At 46.6% G+C, this 21,347-nt stretch overlaps 1 pseudogene; it reads right to left on the bottom strand.

Moving 5' to 3' along the window:
• Positions 1-13,440: 13,440 nt before the first annotated feature.
• Positions 13,441-18,929, bottom strand: Cactin-ps1 (cactin, spliceosome C complex subunit, pseudogene 1; annotated as a pseudogene).
• Positions 18,930-21,347: the final 2,418 nt, after the last annotated feature.

The following is a 21,347-nucleotide window of genomic DNA, read 5'->3' on the forward strand; positions in this document are numbered from 1 at the left end:
GAGGCTCCTTCTTCTGATGACTGTAGCTTGTGTAATATTGACACATACAACCAGCCAGTATGTTTATTTTTGTGTGTGTTATATGTACCTGTGCAGTGTGTGTGTGTGTGTGTGTGTGTGTGTGTGTGTGTGAAGGTGAACATTGTATTTTATGTGTATGAGTGTTCGGTTGCATGTGTACATGTGCTACATATGTGCCTAATATCTGTGGAGGTCAGAAGAGCTCCCTTGGATCCCTTGGAACTGGAATTATGAATGGTTGTAAGCTGCCATGTGGGTGCTGGGACCAAACCTGGGCCCTCTGCAAGGACAACTGCTATCCTCACTGAACCATTTGTTCTGCCTTCTTATTAAAAAGGTGTTGTTGTTGTTGTTGCTGTTGTTATTTGTTGGGAGCAATGCCCTTGAAGCCCTCCATTGTTGATGTTATTATTATGGTTAGAATTAAGTATGACTAGGTTCATAGAAAATCCCCAGCCAGCTGCAGAAGACTAATACACATCTGGTGGTCAAAATGAATAATAATATGATGCGTCAAGACACCCAATGCGATGACCTGTAACCTTTCTGAAAAACCAACCTCCTGCTGACTAATAGATATGACAAACCTGTGACCTTTCTGACAACCTGTCAACATCAGCCTACTCCCTGACCACACGAATATTGTGTTCTTGGCCTGTGTAAATGTTTCTTACTTCCCCCTCCCTCTGTTACCCATGTTATGGTATAAATTCAGCCTTGGGGAAAAATAAAATTGTCGCCTTGATCAGACTCTTGTCTTGGCGTCCTTCTTCATGTCCCTTGTCCCCCATTATCTTCCAGGTAACCCCCAAACCCCGTCGTTTACAGTTATTGTTACTATTATTTTGCCTGTATGGGTGTTTTTCCTTCATGTATGTCTGTGCACTCTCTGCATAGGAGACACTCAGCCACAAGAGGGCATCAGATCCTTGGGGACAGGAGTCACAGATGGTTGTGAGCTGCCACAAGGTTAAGAGCATCCAGTCATTAGTTTTTGAGACAGGATCTCTCACAGAACCTTGAACTCCTTGATTCTGCTGGACTGACTGGCCAGGCAGGGATGCTCCTGTCTCTGCCTCTCCAGCCTGAAAGACCCAGGCGTGCATCTTTCCGTGGAATCTGAGCCTTCATCGGGATCTGAACTTGGGTCCTGATGCTCTTGTGAAGGCGCCGTGAGTCACTGACCCAGAGTCAGGCTGACTTTTAGTTGTTTTATCCTGGGCGTCCTCACTGTATGCACCTCAGGGCAGGCTCTCCCCTGCCCCGCTCTTACAGTGAAGGCCACAGTAAGTCCCGGAGGTGACTTAGCTCTTGGTCTGATGCTGCAGTTCTGAGCCTTTCCCTCAACTCTTCTCCCTTCCCCATGGTCACAGTGTTATGGTCCTGCCTCAGGACCGTAGCATGGACACCACAACTGAGAGAGTCACATTCTCCTCGAGTGATACTTAAGGTAGGAGGGGCCAAGGGTCTTCCCTGGAATTCTCTAGACAACTTTGCTTAGTAAAATAATCAATGCACATCAGCAGCAAAAGGATTCTTGGTTTTTAGTTGTCTTAAAGAAACTGACGCACTCCAGGTTACACTAGGCAGAGTGCGGGTTCCTTGCAAAGAAGGAAGCAATAGCCACTGCCCCAGGAAACATGATGGACTTGTGACTTCAAGGACAGGAAGCTCCTGCCAGCAGAGCCCTCTGGGATCTTGGACTCCCTGCCCCAGTGGTTTTTCCTTCTATTTAAGGAGTTCTAGCCTGCAGCTCCTCAGTTGGCATGGGACCTGTCTGTCTTTAGTGCTTCTCTCTGTCCTAGCTTTTCTTCCTTCTTCATTGCTGTTCTTGGGGACAGGTAGAAAGCATTCCTCCATGGCCTCACCAGGGTCCTATCTCCAACACTGTTGTTTTGTGGTTAACATCCCAACATGGCTGTTTGGGAGACACTTAACAGGCAGCTGGGTAGAACGGTATTCCATACACTTGGAAAACCCGTGCTTAGGAAGATGGTGGGTGGCAGGTATCATCTGCAGATGGCAAAACCACAACTCTGCTATATAGAGCACAAGACAAATCACAGTCAGCTGCTGCTGCAGCCGGCCTGAAGCAGCCCCACATCCCTCCGCCTAGGAAAGCATATTTTAATATTTCTGGTTTTTTTTTTTTTTAAAGAAACCAAAATTCCAGAATTCTCAGAGAACAAATGGATCCACCAGAGCAGCCAGGGCTTCCGCTGAAATTTCTCCAGCAGCTCCCTCAGGACATAGAAGGCTTGGTCTGCGGCTTCCTCTCCTACATCCAATGGCTTGGACTTCCTGCCTCACCTCGCAAGCTGGTCTCTGGTCAGGATCTTTGTAACCTATTTCTCCTGCCTAAAACTTCTCTTAGGCTTTCACATCAAGAGGTCAAATGACCCAGCTCTTTGTTGTATTTGGCCAAGATCATAGAGGAAAATTAAATACATCTAAAACACCTCTAAGGGATAGGCCTTTACTGTGAGTACTGTTTTAGTGTTTATTTTTAATTTCCAGAGCGATTGGAGTCCATAATTGTTAGGCCTGTCCCTGATATCCTGTTGCCTCAGTGGAGGACTACCAGCCTGTCATCTGGCCAGACAACCTGGATACAATAAGCTGGCTGACTCAAACCTGGTGGCTCACACCTTTAATCCCAGCACCCTGCAGGCAGGAGCAGGTGGATCTTTGTGAGTTCAAGGCCAGCCTGGTCTACAAAGTGGGTTCCAAGGACAGTCAGGACTATACAGTAACACTCTGTCTCAGTCCAGCCTCAGCCCCAAATAAGACAAGCTGACAGCTTTGAATGTTACATGCAAGCCTCAAGAAAGCTATAGACTCGGGTGCTTGCTGCCAAAGCACTGCTCTGGCTCCTTGAAGTGGAAGTTTCTGGTTTCTTTTAAAACTCAGTTGTATCACGTGAGGTTTTTCTGGAAGCTGAAAACAGACACTTGAGAGGGCCCATGGCATTTAGAAAGAATATAAATGGAACTCACAGATAGGGAGAGGACACTCTTGCATTGCTGCACAGAACAACGATTCGTTGGTCTCACTGATCTTCAATTCATAGAAGATCTCACTCTTCATTGTCAGAATACCAGCAGTCCAGTCCAATAGCAAACACCAAAACACAACTCAGTAGCAGTGGCACAATCCAGCAGAAACAGCCAGGCTCTGCCACATCAACACGAGTCAGCAGAAGTGGCCAGAATTGACTGGAATACCATGAGAAGGTCTTTGGCACTGTTCTCTCTTTGGAATTTCCCTATGTTTATTTAAAAAAAAATGGGAAAATGAAGGATGATAAAGGATTTAAGAGCAATGAATAAATAATTCAACCAATGGGTCCTGTACAGTCTGGACTTCTTTACCTTCTTCGTTACTGAGATCATGACCCATAATGATTGACATGAAAGATTGCCTTTTCATAATACCCTTGCATGAGCAGGACAGGGAGAAAAGGTTTGCTTGCTCAGTGCCTATTCTGACCAACAGTGGTCCACTAAAATGATACCATTGGAAAGTACTTCCACAGGGCACATTAAATAGTCCAACTTTATGTCAATATATTCAACAATTACTAGAAAGTGTTTGTAAGTAATTCCCTCAGTCTATCACTCATCATTACATGGATTCTATTTTGTCAGCTGATTCCAACAAAAATACTTTAGAAGAAATGTTTCAGGAAACACAAAGAATTCAGCCATGTTTGGAGGTTACAGATTACACCAGAAAAAAATACAAAGAGGAAATTCATTTAGTTATTTGGGTTACAAAATCAGTCAACAAACCATCTGGCCGCAAAAGGTACAGATCCATAGAGACCAGTTGCAAACTCATAACAATGTCCAAAAATGGGAGATATTAGCTGGCTGAGGCCTACAGTTGGATTAAGTACTTATGAGATAAGTTATTTGTTTCAAACTGTTTCAATTTAAACAGCCCAAAATGTCTAACAGTTGAGACAAAAAGGAAGAACAAAGGAGTTAACTCTTGTAGAACAAAGACTGGAAGATGAATATGTGGACTGAATCGATCCTAAACTTGATTGTATTCTGGTCATTTCACCTTCAACTCATTCTCCTTCTGGCCTCATTACGCAAAGGGAAGATAAAATTATGTAATGTATTTTCTTAGTTCATAAACAAAATTTCAAAAAAGGAATATATAGAAAAAATTTCTAAATTATAAAAGATGGAATGAGGCTACATCAATTGTCAGGAACGGACCCAGCCAAAATTGTGGTACCTCTGCCTACTGTTGAGATTATATCATTCTGTGTGATCCACGAGGATTTGCAAAGAGCTTCTAATAACTGCTTAGGAGAAAACAGCAAACACCAGAAAAGCAAACATATACAGTTCATAAAAAGAACTAATTTGGGTTGGGGATTTAGCTCAGTGGTAGAGCGCTTGCCTAGGAAGCGCAAGGCCCTGGGTTCGGTCCCCAGCTCCGAAAAAAAGAACCAAAAAAAAAAAAAAAAAAAAAAAAGAACTAATTCTCCCATGCTTTGTAAAGAGGCAAAGTGATCAAAAGTCTGTATGCATCGGTTCAAAATCAGAATTGTATGCAATCCTTATGGTGGTATTCGATTATCTTGAATCTCTTAATATAATAATTGAGTCTTTATATGCAGAAAGAGTTGTTTTGCATATGGAGACTGTTGATTTTGTTCCTAATAAATCAGAATTAACTCTGGTACTTATGCAGTTGCAACAAGCCATCAGAAGTGGAAATTATGCATTATATATTACTCATATTTGGTCTCATAGATTTACCAGGTCCAGTGGCACAGTATAATGAGGAAATTAACCAGTTACTAATGGGGAATGTGTTAGAAGCCTCAAAATTTCATGAAAAACATGTTAATGGTCAAGGTTTAAAGAAAATATTTCTATCACTTGACAACATGCATAGACATAGTAAAAACTCATCTTACAAGTTCTCTCTACAACCAAACTCGATTACCTGCTCATAGTAACCCCACAGGCACCAAAAGAAATGACGTCTGGCAGGTGGATGATTTCCATTTTGCAGAATTTGGAGAACTAAGGTATATACACCATAGCATTGACACATTCTCAGGATTCCAATGGGCAACTGCTCTAAGTTCTGAAAAGGCAGACTGTGCAATTACACACTTATTGGAAATAATGGCAATTATGGGGATACCTTCGCAAATTAAAACTGACAGTGCTCCTGCATATGTATCCAATAAGATGAAGCAATTCTTTGCATGTTACAATAGAAAGCATGCTACAGATGTACCACACAGTCCCACAGGACAAGCAGTTATAGAAAGAGCCAATTGGGCATTAAAAGAGGTGCTTATTAAACAAAAAGGGAGAATGAAAACCCCCAGGGACAGACTGAATAATCCGTTGCTGACTCTCAATTTTCTTAGTAAGAAGAGGGAACAGTAGCAGCTAAGAGGCACTGGGTTACTGAAAAAACTGAGGAACCAGGCACACCAATGAGCTATAAAGTTGTGTCAACATTAGAACGGAAACCTGCAATGGTTTTAATATAGGGAAGTGGTTATGCTTATGTATCTGCAAGGAGTGAAAAAATATGAGTACCAACAAAATTTATAAAGGTTAGATCTGGCCATGGAAAACCTCTTGTCAGCTGAGACTTGAATGTCTTCACAAAGCAAGTGAGCCTGGGCCATTCGCTCTCGCAGACTGTCTCAGAGGCTGGGCAGAGAAGACGCAGTCAACCATCCTGGGATTTGGCTTATTCTCGGTTTTCACAGGGTACCCAAAGGGTATCATTGCCTCCAGACAAGTAATTTTAAGAACATGGCTCCTCTATTTCCAAAAGATGAGATGGATGTCTTTGGCCATTTGGTACGTTTTGAGCGTTATCGTCTAGGGTTGTTATTGGTTATGAACCGGGAGGAAGCCAATTGAAGTTCAAATCAAGGATCTCTCTCTCCTCTGTTTTTCTTTTTCTCTTATCTTTCTCTCTTATGTAATGATGGGGAAAAAGAGAGAAAATAGGAATAATAATATTTTAATAAAAATAGAATCTACTAGTCTTAAATATTTTACTTTGGCATGGATGAATGTATACTGGTGGAAATTTAAGGTTCTTTCGTTTAACTATTATGGTTCATAGAAATTTGTATCTTGATAGACATTTAAGGTTGTTTTGTTTAACTGTTGTTTGATATACTGTATGTAAGCAGTTTATTTAAAATATGATATAAAGTATACCTTTATATCATAATTCTATTGTGTGTAGATTGTTAATGTTAGAGAAAAAGACATTTAGAAAAAAACAGAAAGGGAGATAGAAAATGGAAGTTTCTGGTCTTTAAAGACTCAGTTGTGGGGCTGGGGGTTTGGCTCAGTGGCAGAGCGCTTGCCTAGGAAGCGCAAGGCCCTGGGTTCGGTCCCCAGCTCCGGAAAAAAGAACCAAAAAAAAAAAAAAAAAAAAAAAAAAAAAAAAGACTCAGTTGTATCACCGGATGTTTTTCTGGAGCCTGACCTGTGAGAGGGCATGGGATGTTTGCTGAAAACAGACACTTGAGAGGGTGCCTGACGAGTAGGAGGAATTTAAATAGATCCCCACAGACAGTGAGAGGATGCTGTCACATTGCTACACCAGGCAGCACTCCACAGAGGCATTCCAGCTGGTCCTACCTTCTTCTGCTGACTCATGCTGAATCGGTAGGGCCTTGTGGTTTCTGCTTGATTGTGTCACTACTCGACCAAATTGAGTCACGTTTAGTGTTTGCTATTGAACGGACTGCTTGTATCCTGACATGAAGAGTGGAATCGCCCCAAGGTACTACTTCTAAACTGGTCCACAACCCCCTCTTCCTATTAACCTTCTTTCTCTCCTACTTCTGGTCAGTGAGCTGGAAGTGAGGTTGAAGCACTTAGGAACCCTAAAAAAAGTAGATTTTAGGGCTGGGGATTTAGCTCAGTGGTAGAGCGCTTACCTAGGAAGCGCAAGGCCCTGGGTTCGGTCCCCAGCTCCAAAAAAAAAGAACCAAAAAAAAAAAAAAAAAAAAAAAAAAAAAAAAAAAAAAGTAGATTTTAAAAAATCTAAGCCTACACATTTTTTAATTTTTTTTTAAGATTTATTCATTTATTATATATAAGTACACTGTAGCTGTCTTCAGATACACCAGAAGAGGGCATCAGATCTCTTTACAGATGGTTGTGAGCCACCATGTGGTTGCTGGGAATTGAACTCATGATCTCTGGAAGAGGAGTCGGGTGCTCTTAACCACTGAGCCATCTCTCCAGCCCCCGCCTACACATTTTTAAAAAGATTTATTTATCATATATAAGTACACTGTAGCTGTCTTCAGACACACCAAAAGAGGGCATCAGGTCTCATTACAGATGGTTGTGAGCCACCATGTGGTTGCTGGGGATTGAACTCAGGACCTCTGGAAGAGCACTCAGTGCTCTTAACCGCTGAGCCATCTCTCCAACCCAGCCTAAACTTTTGTGGCAATACTTTGATATTCAGTGAAAGATAACCTAGGGGAAGGAAGTCAAAGAATAAGAAAAATGTAATTATGGCTTCAGCAAAGAATCAGAAACCTGTATCAAAACTTTTGTTGCAGAGCACGCGGTGAAGATGCGATTGGCTGTGAGTGACACCTGGCAGGTCCTCACTTCCTACGAGCAGCCTGGCTCTGTGCGCTTGTCAGACAGCAGAGGCCAGAGCCAAGCGTGTCACTGGGATGCCCAATCCAGTATATGAGTGTAAACTCTTCACTTGAGATCACAAAGCCTCTGATGGGTGTGAGTGCACACCCCATGTGAAAGTACCTGCAGATGCTAGATGAGGGCATCAAGTCCTACAGAGCTGGAGTTACAGGATTTGTGAGTGGCCACTGATGCCAGGACCCCAAACCAGATCATCTGTAAGAGCAGTACACACTCTTTACCTGAGCTGTTTCTCCAGCCTCTGATCCCCAGATTCTTGAAAAGACCTGAGAGAGGGGATCAGCCTAAAGTACCCCAAGAAATAACCAGACAAGGCCAAACACTGAGATCAATGTCCTAAGGAGCCATGGTGGCTCTCCAGGACCACAGTGTGGTCCTCAGGGTCTCCCAGGAGGCTGGAGCACCAGAGAAGAGTCATGGCTGAAGTTGGGATTCAAAGGACATTGGAAGGTTCTCATGGAACACTGTGACTTCAGGACCCTAAAGTGGAGCCGAGAGAATGCTTGACTATGAGGACAAGAGCTTCCTGGGTCTTCCAAGCTCTGTTCCTCAGGCAGGTGATCACCGTGTGTTCAGAATGTTCCATATCCTGCATCAGACTAAAAGACAAGGCTGTGCCTACAGTGATTTGCAGGCATAAAATTTTTTTTGGAACTTTTAATAAGGCTTCAACCTCTCCTCTAGCCCACCACCCAGCAGAGGTCGGGGAAGAGAAAAGTCATTAGGATATGGGGGAAGTGGACCTGTTCAGCAATAGTCCTTGGGGGGCGAGCTCGATCTTCTTGGGCAGCAGTTCAGTCCCACAGCAAACACCAAATACAGCTCAGCAGCTGCAGACCCGTCCTCTAGGCGGGCAGACTCCAGGCTCGAACCAACAGCTACAGTCCAGTCCTCTCAGCAGGTAGACACCAGGCAGCTGTAGTTCAATCCTGAAGAAACTGCCAGGCTCGCCAGTCAACCTCACAGGCTGCTGGAACCTCACGAGCAGTTCTTGGGAGACTTTCTCTCAATATCAGCGTTACCACAAGCATGCATGTCCTTAGCAAAGAATAGCAAGGCAGAGCAAGCAAGACCAATGTTCAGTCCTTGTCTCTCTCTGTCTGTGGGGTCATATTTATACTCCTTCATCACGTGTCCTTTCACGTGTCTGCTATAGCCAAACATCCTTTCCCCTGTGTCTGCTTCAGGAAAACATTCTTTCCCATGTTTTCTTTCTTAAGACAACCTTTCACCTGTGTGCCCCTGCAAAACATCTGCTGGGGACAGCACACCATGGCATGGGTGGTGCCTGGGACCCTGAGAAGTAGGAGGCACATCCCTCCAGGGTACCCGCCATCTGAAATAAGGAACTACCAGCACCAGGCCTGGATAATGTCATCTCAGAAGCGGGTGGTCAGATCATTTGTAAAAGAGTTGTTCCCGTTTCTCCTAACCTTAGCCCTGCACAACGGCTGTATAGATTTCATTTGTGTGTAACTGCTTATCAGGAGGCTTTGGTGTACATAATTATTCTATTATATCTTTCCTACTTCTTTCTCCTTCTGCTCTGGTGAATTCTGTGAGACTAGATGTTCCTTGATGTAACGATTCTTAAACAATTAGAAAGTGAGGCACCGGAACACGGCAGGGCACAGCCATAATGGCCCAGGTGCATGCTGTGTGTTCTCATCTTGGAAACAATGTAACAACTGCCCAATGGTAGTTCCAGAGCAAGGTTTGACTTGCAAAGAAAGTTTGAAGAAATTTGTCCAGAAACAAATTAAGAAAATGAAGCGGAGCCAATATTGGGACCCTGAGAAAGGAAGAAAAAAGCTATTGAAGTTCTGAAATGAGTGTTGCCCTACATTTAAGAGTGGTTCCTGGTCTCCTCTGGGTATGTATGAATAGCCAGCAAAAATTAGACTTCTAAAGAAGATATAAATACACAAAACTATGTATTAGTAAAACTAAGTTAAAACACTGGAGATCTGAGGAGAGTCACTGTGTGCACTGTGCAGAAGCAGAAGCTAGCGGAACTGCTGAGATAAGGGTTAACCTGACTCTTCCTGGCCGCTGCCTGGCAGCTTTGCCCCTGTCATTTATCATTAGAGCTCCACAGGAAAATGCAAGTAGCTGACCTCGGAGCTCTGAGCTCTGAAGTATAATAAGTCAAAAGTTAAAGTTTAAGTAACGATAAGTTTGCGATTATTATTTTGGCCACCGGCCTGGGAATAGGGGATGCTTGATACTTTGGGGAACAATCGTAATTCTTAGTTCTTTGTGAGATGTGATCATTCTTTTGAACTTGACCCCCCCACACCCCATGTGGTAATGATTACACAATGTCTCTCTTTCTACCTGCTTTTTAGAGTAACAATAAAAAAACTGGGACTTTGGTCCCCAGCTCCGAAAAAAAAAAAAAAAAAAAAAAAACTGGGACAAGTTAGAGGTGAGAGGAGTATGGTGTGTGTGTGGTAGTGTGGGAGTGAGAAGAGAGTGTTCAGGAGAGCACAGAGCACACACAGCCTCAAGCTGCAGAGAGAGCAAAGGGGAGAGAGAGAGGGAGAGGAACGGGTAGGGAGGGAGAGAGGGAGGGAGGGAGACGGAGGGGAAGGAGGGGGAGGGAGGGAAAGGGGGAGGAGGGGAGGAGAGAGAGAGAGAGAGAGAGAGAGAGAGAGAGAGAGAGAGCGCATTTATCATTAGAGCCTTGAGTTTTGCTTGTCGGCTTGTATCCAAATACATTGCCTGTGTGTTTGTTATGGGCCTTCCAGGTATCCCTGCTTCCAACTGAGAACCCCAATCCTGTGTCGAGGCTGGACCCCGACAAACATCATTTGACATAATTGAATTTCCAAACTATAACTTGCCACATCAGTGCTAGGCTTATATCACCAGGGCCACACACGTTTGCTGTCTTTGACACTGGAGGCCTCTTCTGCAGAGTGACACCTTCACTGGGGGTGGCTTCTCATCATGCAGCCCTTCAGCAGACTGCCTGACTGGGTCTTCTGAACCACCAATAGCTCTCGTTTTAACTGACTGTGAAAATGTATTCCACCAAAGAAACACTTACTTATTGGTGTTTGACATTTGAGCAATATTAACGTTAAAATCCCCAATGCCAGCCTTCCTGCAGTCCCGTTCCTCACACAGCAGGGCGTGTGTTCATGGAACAGTCCTATAATGGATTCAGAGCTGGGATTACGGCGGTAACTGGACACACGGATTAGTTGCTGCTTTTGTAAGGCCGAGGGCTGGCTCAGCTGATGTAGTGCTTGTCTAGCACTCGTGGAGCTCTGGGTCATCGGATAAGGGGGAGCAGACATGCAGGGTAAGGTTGGTGACATGGCTCAGTTTGTAAAGGCACTTGCTGTCACGTCTAATGACCTGAGTCTGATCCCTGGGAAGAGAAGAGAACACTGAGCCATCCCCTGACTCCCGCAGGATTCTGTAACATCTATATTCCACCCATTATCCAATAAATGTAGAAATGTAAAAATGTTCAACATTATCACCAAGTTTTGGGCCAGCCTAAGCTACATGGGACCCTCTCTCAAAAACAAAACAATTGGGTGCCTTTAATTCCAGTACTCTGGAGGCAGAGGCAGATGGCTTTCTGTGAGTTCAAGGTATACACAGTGAGTTCTAGGAGAGCCAGGGCTACATACCACCCTAGCTCAACCACAACAAACAAAGACAAAACAACAAGCAAACCCCACCCACAAACGATCAATGTCATATTCATCTACAGAGAGATTTTGAATCTAGCCTGGGCTATATAAAATTTGTCTCAAAAAAAAAAAAAAAAAAGATGCAGCATTCTGAACAGTCCTGGTCTCATCTGATCGCTGAACCTAAGGAGGGTGGTGCTTGGATAGGAGATCGCCTGGGATACTCGGTGCTGCAGGCTTAAAACACCAGACAGCAGCAAGAGCAGAGGGCTGGATGGAGGCTGCCTCGGGGACTAAGAGCACAGTTCAGTTTCCAATACCCACGTTAGGCAGCTTACAACCACCTGTAACTTCAGCTCCAGGGGATCTGCTGCCCTCTTCTGGTCTCCAGAGGCACCGCACACAAACGTGGCATTCACTCATGTGTACATAAAGGAGACAACAGAACAGAGCTTTAACATCAGAACTTGGGAGCTGAGGCAGTTGTAGCTCTCGGAGTTCAGGACTAGCCTGGTATAGAAGTTGAGATTCTGTCTGAAAATGAACAAAGGTCAGAGAGATGGCTCAGCAGGAAAGAACACTCAGGACACGTGGCAGCTCACAAGGGGTTCAGTACTCTTTTTTGGTCTCCAGGGGCACTAGACACACACATGGTTCACATACACATATGCAGAAAAATATTCATATACAACTCATACAGTAAATCTTGAAACATCCTCCATGTTAACATGTATATAACATATATACTTACATGTATACATATACATATATATACGTATATATACAACATATACTTACATGTATACATATATACACTTACATATATACATATATATTTACATATATACATGCATATACTTACATATATACATATACATACATATACTTATATATACATATATACATGCATATACTTATATATACATATACATACATATACTTATATATACATATATACATATACTTACATATATGCATATATATGTATATATTTACACATATACATACATATATTTACATATATACATATACATATATACTTACATATATACATTCATATATATCAAAGTGAAAGAAAGGATGAGGCAAGAACTACATGGGCAAATGCATGAATCAGTGTGCATATGTGTGTGGATAAGCACATATGTGCACATATGTGTGAAGCATTCTATCCATGCATGTGTGAGCACACATTTGTGTATACATGCATATGTTCGTGTGTGCACATGCTGCACATGTTCGTGTATGTATCCCTGTGTGTGCAGGTGCCCACTCATGCAGTAGATAGCCACTGCCTGAAGCTCCCTCTGCATCTCTGCTTGCTCGAGATAGGGAGAACCCACAGCACAGCGTGGAATGGCTCTGGCCTGGCCTTCTGTTACTGCAGAAGGTAAAATCTGGGTGTGCTGGGCAAAGGGAGGGTGACTGGAACTGCCAGCAACCCCCAGTGAAGGGATTCACGGCTCACATCCACTGGACGCCTGCTCAGTGCTTTGGGTTTTTGCAGACATTGTGACTAGTCCAGTATGGCTGGGTACACCAGAAGGCTTCCTCAGAGAATTATGGGTCACTGTCCTCCTGACTGTGGCCTCCTGTGTGTTTCTCCTTTCCCCTTTCCATCACTGGGTTGTGTCTAGCCAAACAGCTCAGGCTGTAGAGATGGCATGACCTTGCCTGTTACTAAGGCCACCAGAGCTGCTGGACTCCTTCACCTACTAAGTAGCTCAACCAATCCTGGGGCTCCCCAGGCAGCCGGTGAGTAGAACGGGCCAAGCATGCCCACTGGAGGGACTCAGGCAGAGTGTGACAGGGCTACAGAAGTGGTCCCTATCCCAGAAATAGACACAGGAGGCCATCAGCAATGTTGGGGATTAGGGCTGCTGGGACACTGGATGCCATCTGAAGAAGCACTTGGCTGGACACATCCTGTTCAGCAACCGCACTAAGGAGTCCAGGCGAAAGGAGATAACCTACCCCCATTGGCTTTTGGTCAAAGCTGAGAGAGGACAGGGATATTTGGGATTTCATACCCAGCCTGAATCAAAGGTTGTTACTTAATGAGTTGAATTGTGCCCGTCACCTGCCTAGCTGCTCGGTGAAGACGATGCTGTTCCTATGGCATGAACTGGGGACACTTCCCTCTCCCTCCCCTTTCAGGAGTGACCAGTGTGTGCACTTTTGGTGCATTTGGCCAATGCTTTGGGACCCCTCAAGGTTCCTGCTCAAAGCTGGGATTTCTGGTGCTTGTGGCAGTTCCCACCGAGTTGCTCTGTTGTCCTGCAGGCAGCAGCTGGGACATCTGCACACCATTAAGGGCCCTGATCACAGCCTCTGCTCACTGTGTAAACTGTGCCGCTTGCCCGACTTCATTATTCGTCATTTGGGGAGAGGGGGTTTCTCTGGGGGAGGGGCTGCTCTACAGCGTCTTTAGAATGCCACAGAGAGGGCTGGAGAGGGGCTTAGTGGTTAAGAGCAGCCTTGGCCCAAGCTCTCCGAAACTGTGAGCAGACCCAGTAGTTAGCTCCTCCTTTTCCATTGCTTCTCTCAGGCATTGGCCACAGCAACCGCAAGCTAACCTATCGCTAGAAGAGAATGTTCTCTGAGCCGAGGGCTTGGAGCTGTTCAGATAGAAGTCTGGAGAACTAGCACCATCTTGCCACCGGAACAGGCAAGGAATCTAGAAGCAGCCAGCTACAAGGCGGTCACCCAGGAGAGTCTTTTTTTTTTTTTTTTTTTTTTTTTCTTTTTCTTATTTTCGGAGCTGGGGACCGCTAGGCAAGCTCTCTACCACTGAGCTAAATCCCCAACCCCCCACCCAGGAGAGTCTTAATCTTGGTTTTGTGGTGCCTTCAGTCCATACTAACCCGGAGTAGCAGTATACAGCTGAGCACTTTCCTGAAGTCACCTTTGCAGAACTGGCCTCCAACTGTTACAGTCAAGTCCTCCTTTGGGTTGCTTTAAAAAGGATCTGTCCCCTGGGAAAGGCCAGAGAGAGACCCAGAGGTCTTTCTGAGCCAGAGATCCAGGGCTCTGGGGCCCAACAGGGTGTTGAGAGGCAAAATATACTGGAAAAATATGAAGTTTTTTGTATAAACTAAGCAAATAAAGAGGAAGTACGGCTTCCCCTCTGCTGACATCAGTCACAGTAACTGGCACCGGCAGTGGAGAGCCGCCTGCTGCATCTGGAGGAGAGCAGGTTCAGGGCTTGGGCACGGCCTCTCTGGTTCTCTCTCTTGGCATGTCCACACTGCTCAACCGAGGAACAGCCTGTAGACCAGGTGAGCAGGTGACTCCTTCCCTCAGAACTGGCAGAGGTCCTCCTGAGATTCCCACCTATGCACCTCCTCCCTCAGCTCCATGGAGAACTCCCACTGCTGTAAGCCAGGCTTCCTCTGTGGGCTCTGGATTACCTGGTACTTCTGAGTAATTTGGCTTGAGGCCTGGGTCACCGGGGTACATGGCCGAGGCATGGAATTGGGGCTACCTTCCACGAGTCACCTGAGAGTAAGTTCAGCTGCCTCAAACAGAAGTCCAAGTCCATTAACTTAAACACAGGACAGACAGGCAAGGAGACAGACAGGCAAGGAGGGGCCGCTAGAAGATGTCATAACTCAGGCTTGCTTCTGGAGTCAAGTCTTTAGGGAGTAGCCTTAGTACCCTCGGCCTGAACACTTCATTGCAAAAGCCATCACGTTGGCATCCAAAATGGAAAGAAAAAACAAGAAGGGTCTATGCCAGGCCCAATCTTTCCTAGAAATTCCCCCGAAATGGTACCTTCCGTGCCTTTGGACTCAGACTCTGATGCGTAAGTTCATAACTGACCTCGCATCGGGCAAAGTCATCATTTATGGCTGAACCACAGAGGCACCAGACATAGGACTACGCTGAGCTGTGTGTGGGAGATGGATGGAGAAGTTAGGTCTGGTTCATAGACCTATACTTATAGACTCATGCTCAATATATATCTATGAATACCTTGGCCGCATAGCTAGGGTCTTCTCTGACTAGATCACAATTAAAGATAACCCATTTATCCTAATGTACAATCTGTCATGTGGCTGGTTACCGTGTTCAGGTGCCGTGTGTCTCACATCTTACAGATGATTCTTCCCAAGTCTTGCTCCATTCTAGAACTCTTTCTTTCTCCTCCCGGATGTCCCACCTTCTATTTTACCCTTCCCAATAGGCCACATGTTTTTTAATTGACAGGTGATGTAGTCACACAATACACAACATATTCACTCTACAGTGGTTGGGCCGGGATTAGGAGGAGCCACGCTAACCTGGTGCTGGTGACCTGGAACCCAGAGGTGGTGCCAAGGTCCCCTTGGCCCTCCTACCTGGGAGGGGTTGTAGTTAAAATTAATATCAATAGGGGGTTTCTGGCCCCCCTTAGATCATTCAATCTCCAGATAAAAGTCACAAAACCTTCATATTTATAATAAGCCTAGGACAGCACAGGAACTGGGCAGATATCAACACTCTAAGCTACTTTGTACACTTTTCTGCCAGTAACCCTGACTTGCCATGTTCTGTCTGGGTCACTGTTACTCCAACTGGCTGACCTTCACGGCCAGTTCTCACAATCCCTCACACCATGGTGTCTTCCTCTCTCTCTTCACTCTCCTCCTCCTCCTGGTCTGGCTTCAGACCCCCAAGCCTGGGGAACGAAAGTCCTGCCTCCCTCCCTTCTGCCCAACTAGGGGCTGTAGGCGTTTTTATTGACCAATCAGGGATAACTTCATGGGAGGGTTACACAGCATGCCTTGGTGTATACGAGGATTTCCTCACCCCGGAGGCAACCTGAGGTGGAAACTGGTTTGTCTGGAAAGTCAGTTATGTGAAGTGATGTTTTGTGGGGGACGCAGGTAAGAGGATGTCTGGATATAGCAGACATGTGATAGGACCCGTGATGAAGGAGTAGAAACATGACGGTGGGAGACAAGCACTGAGCACTGGTTTGGTTTGCTCTGCCTCACTATTCTTCCACAAGAACACGCATGCATCGGTTCACCTTACATAGCGTTGTTGAGCTCCCCTTGTAACGCTGCTTTGGAGAGAAACTCGCCCAAGAACTGCGGCCTCGCCTCAGGGCTCATTGGTGAACCTTGCAGTTTCTTCAGGATTGAACTATAGCTGCTGGTTCGAGCCTGGAGTCTGTCCGCCTAGAGGATGGGTCTGCAGCTGCTGAGTTGTATTTGGTGTTTGCTATGGGACTGAACTGCTCCCCAAGAAGATCGAGCTCGCCTGTCTCGCCCACCTCGTCCAGCAAGGAAGATACAACACGTTCTGATTCTTCTCAACAGCCTTTATTGCAGGACCACCTCATTGTTGATACCGGGCACTCGCCTTATATACACAACAGGCTGTAGTCGTGCTACTTGTCCTTCAGGGATTGGCAGAGCACTAATCACCCCACTAGCATGGTACCACCCCCGCCAGATTCACGCCAGGGGCAAACCTGCACATGCGCAGTACCGTTGTTTACCACAGGAGGCGCCGGATGTCGGCGCCATCTTTGTTTTATGGTGCCGCTCCCTACACTCGCCCCCAAGGACTATTGCTGAACGGGTCCACTTCCCCCATATCCTAATGACTTTTCTCTTCCCCGACCTCTGCTGGGTGGTGGGCTAGAGGAGAGGTTGGACATTTATTAAAAATACGAGGCTGGGGATTTAGGTCAGAGTGCTTGCCTAGCAAGCGCAAGGCCCTGGGTTCTCGGCTCCAAAAAAAAAAAAAAAAGTTGCAAAAAGTTTATATGCGTACAGCAACCAGATCTTCCAGGCCAGTATTTAGCATTACAGTACACAGCCACAGAACAAACCTCAACCCTAGAGCTGTCCATGAAGCCAAAAGTCCAGCAGGGACATCACCTGTGGTGGCAGTAGCGCTTCAAGTCGTATCAGAGCTGGAAGGTGCCACTGGGAACTGTCCGAGGGAGCTGTGGCTGTTCTGAGTTCTCCCACTCACAAATGATGATCTTAAAGGTAATGTCCCAGTAGGGCAGGCCAGCGTGGAAGCGCAGGATGGAGATGGCCTGCTTTTCAGGGAGGGCCTCCATAAGTACTTGGGCACGGCTTGCTTGTAGATGAGGTTGAAGTAGGTGTGGACCTTTTACCCCTACGCCATCTTGGGGGGTGGATTGTTCACGAGATAACGCACCTAGTTGTACTAGTTCCGCTTGAAGCCGGTGTGAAGGAGGCTTTCACCATGGGTAGGCGTGGCTACCCAGTGGCATCTCCACGCTGAACTGCACCTCATCCCGCCCTCTGCACTCTCGTGGCCTGGAGCTGCTGGTGGGACAGCTGCAGGCACTGAAGGTTCTTTGGAGGCTCCGGCAGGCATGTCGCTCGCTGTGAGCAGCCAAGGGCTGAATCGCCCTGCGCTGGAGTCTGCCAGGCTCTGCTGGATCAGGTCCTCCTGTATCAGCGCTGCTTCGCCAGGTGCCGGAGCAACCTCGGGTTCCACAGGATCCATTGACGGCCCAGGGCTGGGGGTGGCAACTCCTCAGGCTCCGACTTGAGGACTGAGAACAGCACACCCTGTTCCTGCGCTGCTTCGCCAGGTGCCGGAGCAACCTCGGGTTCCACAGGATCCATTGACGGCCCAGGGCTGGGGGTGGCAACTCCTCAGGCTCCGACTTGAGGACTGAGAACAGCACACCCTGTTCCTGCGCTGCTTCGCCAGGTGCCGGAGCAACCTCGGGTTCCACAGGATCCATTGACGGCCCAGGGCTGGGGGTGGCAACTCCTCAGGCTCCGACTTGAGGACTGAGAACAGCACACCCTGTTCCTGCTTCGGTTTGAACAGTTTCTGCCAAAGAACATCCTGGTGGCGCTCGATGGAGCCTGTCTCTGGCCATGTGTTCAGGCAACTGCTGAAGCAGGCTCTCCCAGTATCCCATGTTAGGGTAGCCAGCATGGATCTTGCCATCAGTGCCCTGGAATGTGACCTGCAACTGGTCGTAGGTCTTTTCCTTGAAACCTGATTGCACATAAGAGCTGACCCTGTCCCCTGCCCCCATGGCACTCGCCTGAGCCTTTGCCCAAGGCCTCCAGCTTGCAGGGCCTGGCAATCTCGTTCTCAGTGATGGTTGTCCTGTCCTGTCAGAAGTCACGTTCTTGCCCTGCTCTAGCTCCATATGTACCTGGATGTCCTCTAGCAGGTCCTCCATGTCCACCACTGTGAGGCCTTTGAGGAAGGTGTTGTAGCCTGTAGTTCCTACTACCCTGCTTTCAGTTCCAGGTGGGACCAGCTCCACCCAGGTTCCCTCCGATCTGCACCACACACACACACACACACACACACACACACACACACACACACACACACACATTTTTGATATGCTTTAGCTCAATGGCCACGCTCTTCTTTTAGCACACCCTTCTTTTCACTCCCAGCTCAGCACCCTAAGTCTGCCCTCAGTTTTAGTTGCGTTTCTAACCTCCCGCCTACTACCCCAGGCCCAATCGGGAAAGTATCCAATGGCCACTCTGCCAGAGATCGCACATGGCGGGTGGCTCCTTCTCAGAAGCATGGTGAATCTTCACCTGTGGGGAAACCGGAAGTCCCGCCTATTCCACCCAGCTCATTGGCCGATAGCATATTTATTGATCGATCAAGAACCAATTGGGGAGCAGGATCTTCATCTTTCACATGCAGATTGCTGATCAAAACATCAGAACCGGGTTGGGGATTTAGCTCAGTGGTAGAGCGCTTGCCTAGGAAGCGCAAGGCCCTGGGTTCAGTCCCCAGCTCCGAAAAAAAAAAGGACCAAAAAAAAAAAACAAAAAAAACAAAACAAAAAAAAAAAAACAAAAAACATCAGAACCACTCCCTACAGTGTAGGGTTTGCCCAATCCCATTGCCTGGAGACCAGCCTCTTCACTGATGTACTTTGCCAGCAGGTCGATGGGCATGGCCCGCCTGCCTCAGATTAGGATCTTGGCCAGCTGCCCAGGGCTTGGGAGCGTCTTGGGGACTGACCATGGGGACCATGAGCGCTTGCAATCCTGCCGGCCCGGAAGCTCTCACCCACTTCTCACCCTTCAGGGCCCGGAAGCCCACGCCCACTTTCCGAGTCAGAGTGGGAAGACTGATCCTACCTATGAATGCCGAGGGCTCTGCCTTTGTCTCCCAGACCTCTGCCACCAGTATCCCTCTGCATCAGATCTATGCCCTGGCTGTGCCACCTGCATTCACGATGTTGCCTGTGCTCCCGTCGCCTTCAGCTGTTCAGTCCATGGCCCCTTTGGCCCCTGTGAGCATCAGTGTTCAGACCCATTTGTGAATTCAGCTAGCCTGCCCTCGGTAGCCTAGCAATGACTTAGGGAAATGCGACTTTTCCTCTCTGAGGCTTTACTGCCTCTGTCTGCTAACCAAAGTCTGGGCCTGGAAGCTTGTAGCCTCCTTCACAGAGAGGGAGAGAAAGCACCCAGCTGATCTACTACTCCATCCAAGTCCCCGAAGGAAAAAGCTTTCTCCTTCCCCAGGCTGTCTTATATCCCCTTTGACTCAAAGGCTTTCTGCTTACTGAAGTCAGCTGCGTGCTTGCTCCACCCCCTCACCTAGGGTTGACTTGGTTACAGATGTGTGCTGGGGCTGAGCCACACCCCAAATACTTGTTTACAGTAAACAAAGAATGTTAGGATCAAAGGCTGGGCCACAATTAGAAACAGATTCTTGGGCTGGAGAGACAACTCAGCAGTTAAGAGTATTGACTGAAGAAAAAAAAAAAAAAAAAGTATCCCACTGCCCAGGTGTGCAGCATGGGTAGGTGGGGGGTTTTATTTGGGGTTTGCTCTCTCCTCAGAATTCAGGTCAGCCCTCAGAAGATCAGGTCAGTCATGTTAACAAAATGATGCAGATTGGGCAGCTCTTGTCAAAGCGAGGAAGGCTTTCACTTCAAAATCTTGGTCTTTGGTCTGTTTTATGTAGCTCCAGTTTTACCTACTGCAAGTATCAGGCCACAGGTGAGGTTTGACAAGGTTGTGTGAAAACTGCATTCCTGGTTCAGCAGCATCTGGTTCTATCTGGACCTTCAAGGTCTATGCAAGGCAGGAGTAACCTGAAGGAGTAAGTGGGACTCACAGGGAGCACATAGTGGCCATGGAATACTTTCGTCAAAGTTGTATTCCAGGGATCTATGAGGGTTCCCAGACTGCCCTATAGGAATCAGAAGGGAGACCAGGACCAAAGTCTTCCATAAAGCACCAAGCACCGAGACTACATACCAGCCCTTTGGATGCACTGACTGCCCTCCTTCCCAAGGCATGGGTCATCTCAGCATGGGCAGATGGCCCTTCCTTCCTCCTTTCCTCCCTCTTGACCCATTTTCCTTCTTCTACGGTATGTTCAATAAAATAAAGTAAATAAATGAAAAAAAAAAAAAAAACCAAAGAAAGAGTATTGACTGAGGGGTTGGGGATTTAGCTCAGTGGTAGAGCGCTTGCCTAGGAAGCGCAAGGCCCTGGGTTCGGTCCCCAGCTCCGGAAAAAAGAAGAGTATTGAAGAGTATTGACTGCTCTTCCACAGATCCTGAGTTCAATTCCCAGCAACCACTCGGTGACTCACAACCATCTGTAATGGGACCCAATGCCCTTTTCTGGTGTGTCTGAAGACAGCTACAGTGTACTCACATATATAAAATAAATTTTAAAAATTAAAAAAAGGGGGGGCTGGGGATTTAGCTCAGTGGTAGAGCGCTTACCTAGGAAGCGCAAGGCCCTGGGTTCGGTCCCCAGCTCCGAAAAAAAAAGAACCAAAAAAAAAAAAAAATTTAAAAAAAAAAAAAAAAAACACAGGGGTTGGGGATTTAGCTCAGTGGTAGAGCGCTTGCCTAGGAAGCGCAAGGCCCTGGGTTCGATCCCCAGCTCCGAAAAAAAGAACCAAAAAAACAAAACAAAAAAACAAACAAACAAACAAAAAAACACAGATTCACAATCTCCATATTTACAATGTGATCCAATGGCTCGTTCTGTCTTCA

The sequence above is a fragment of the Rattus norvegicus genome, chromosome 16 (assembly GCF_036323735.1).
Source record: "Rattus norvegicus strain BN/NHsdMcwi chromosome 16, GRCr8, whole genome shotgun sequence".
NCBI classification, from domain to species: Eukaryota; Metazoa; Chordata; class Mammalia; order Rodentia; family Muridae; genus Rattus; species Rattus norvegicus.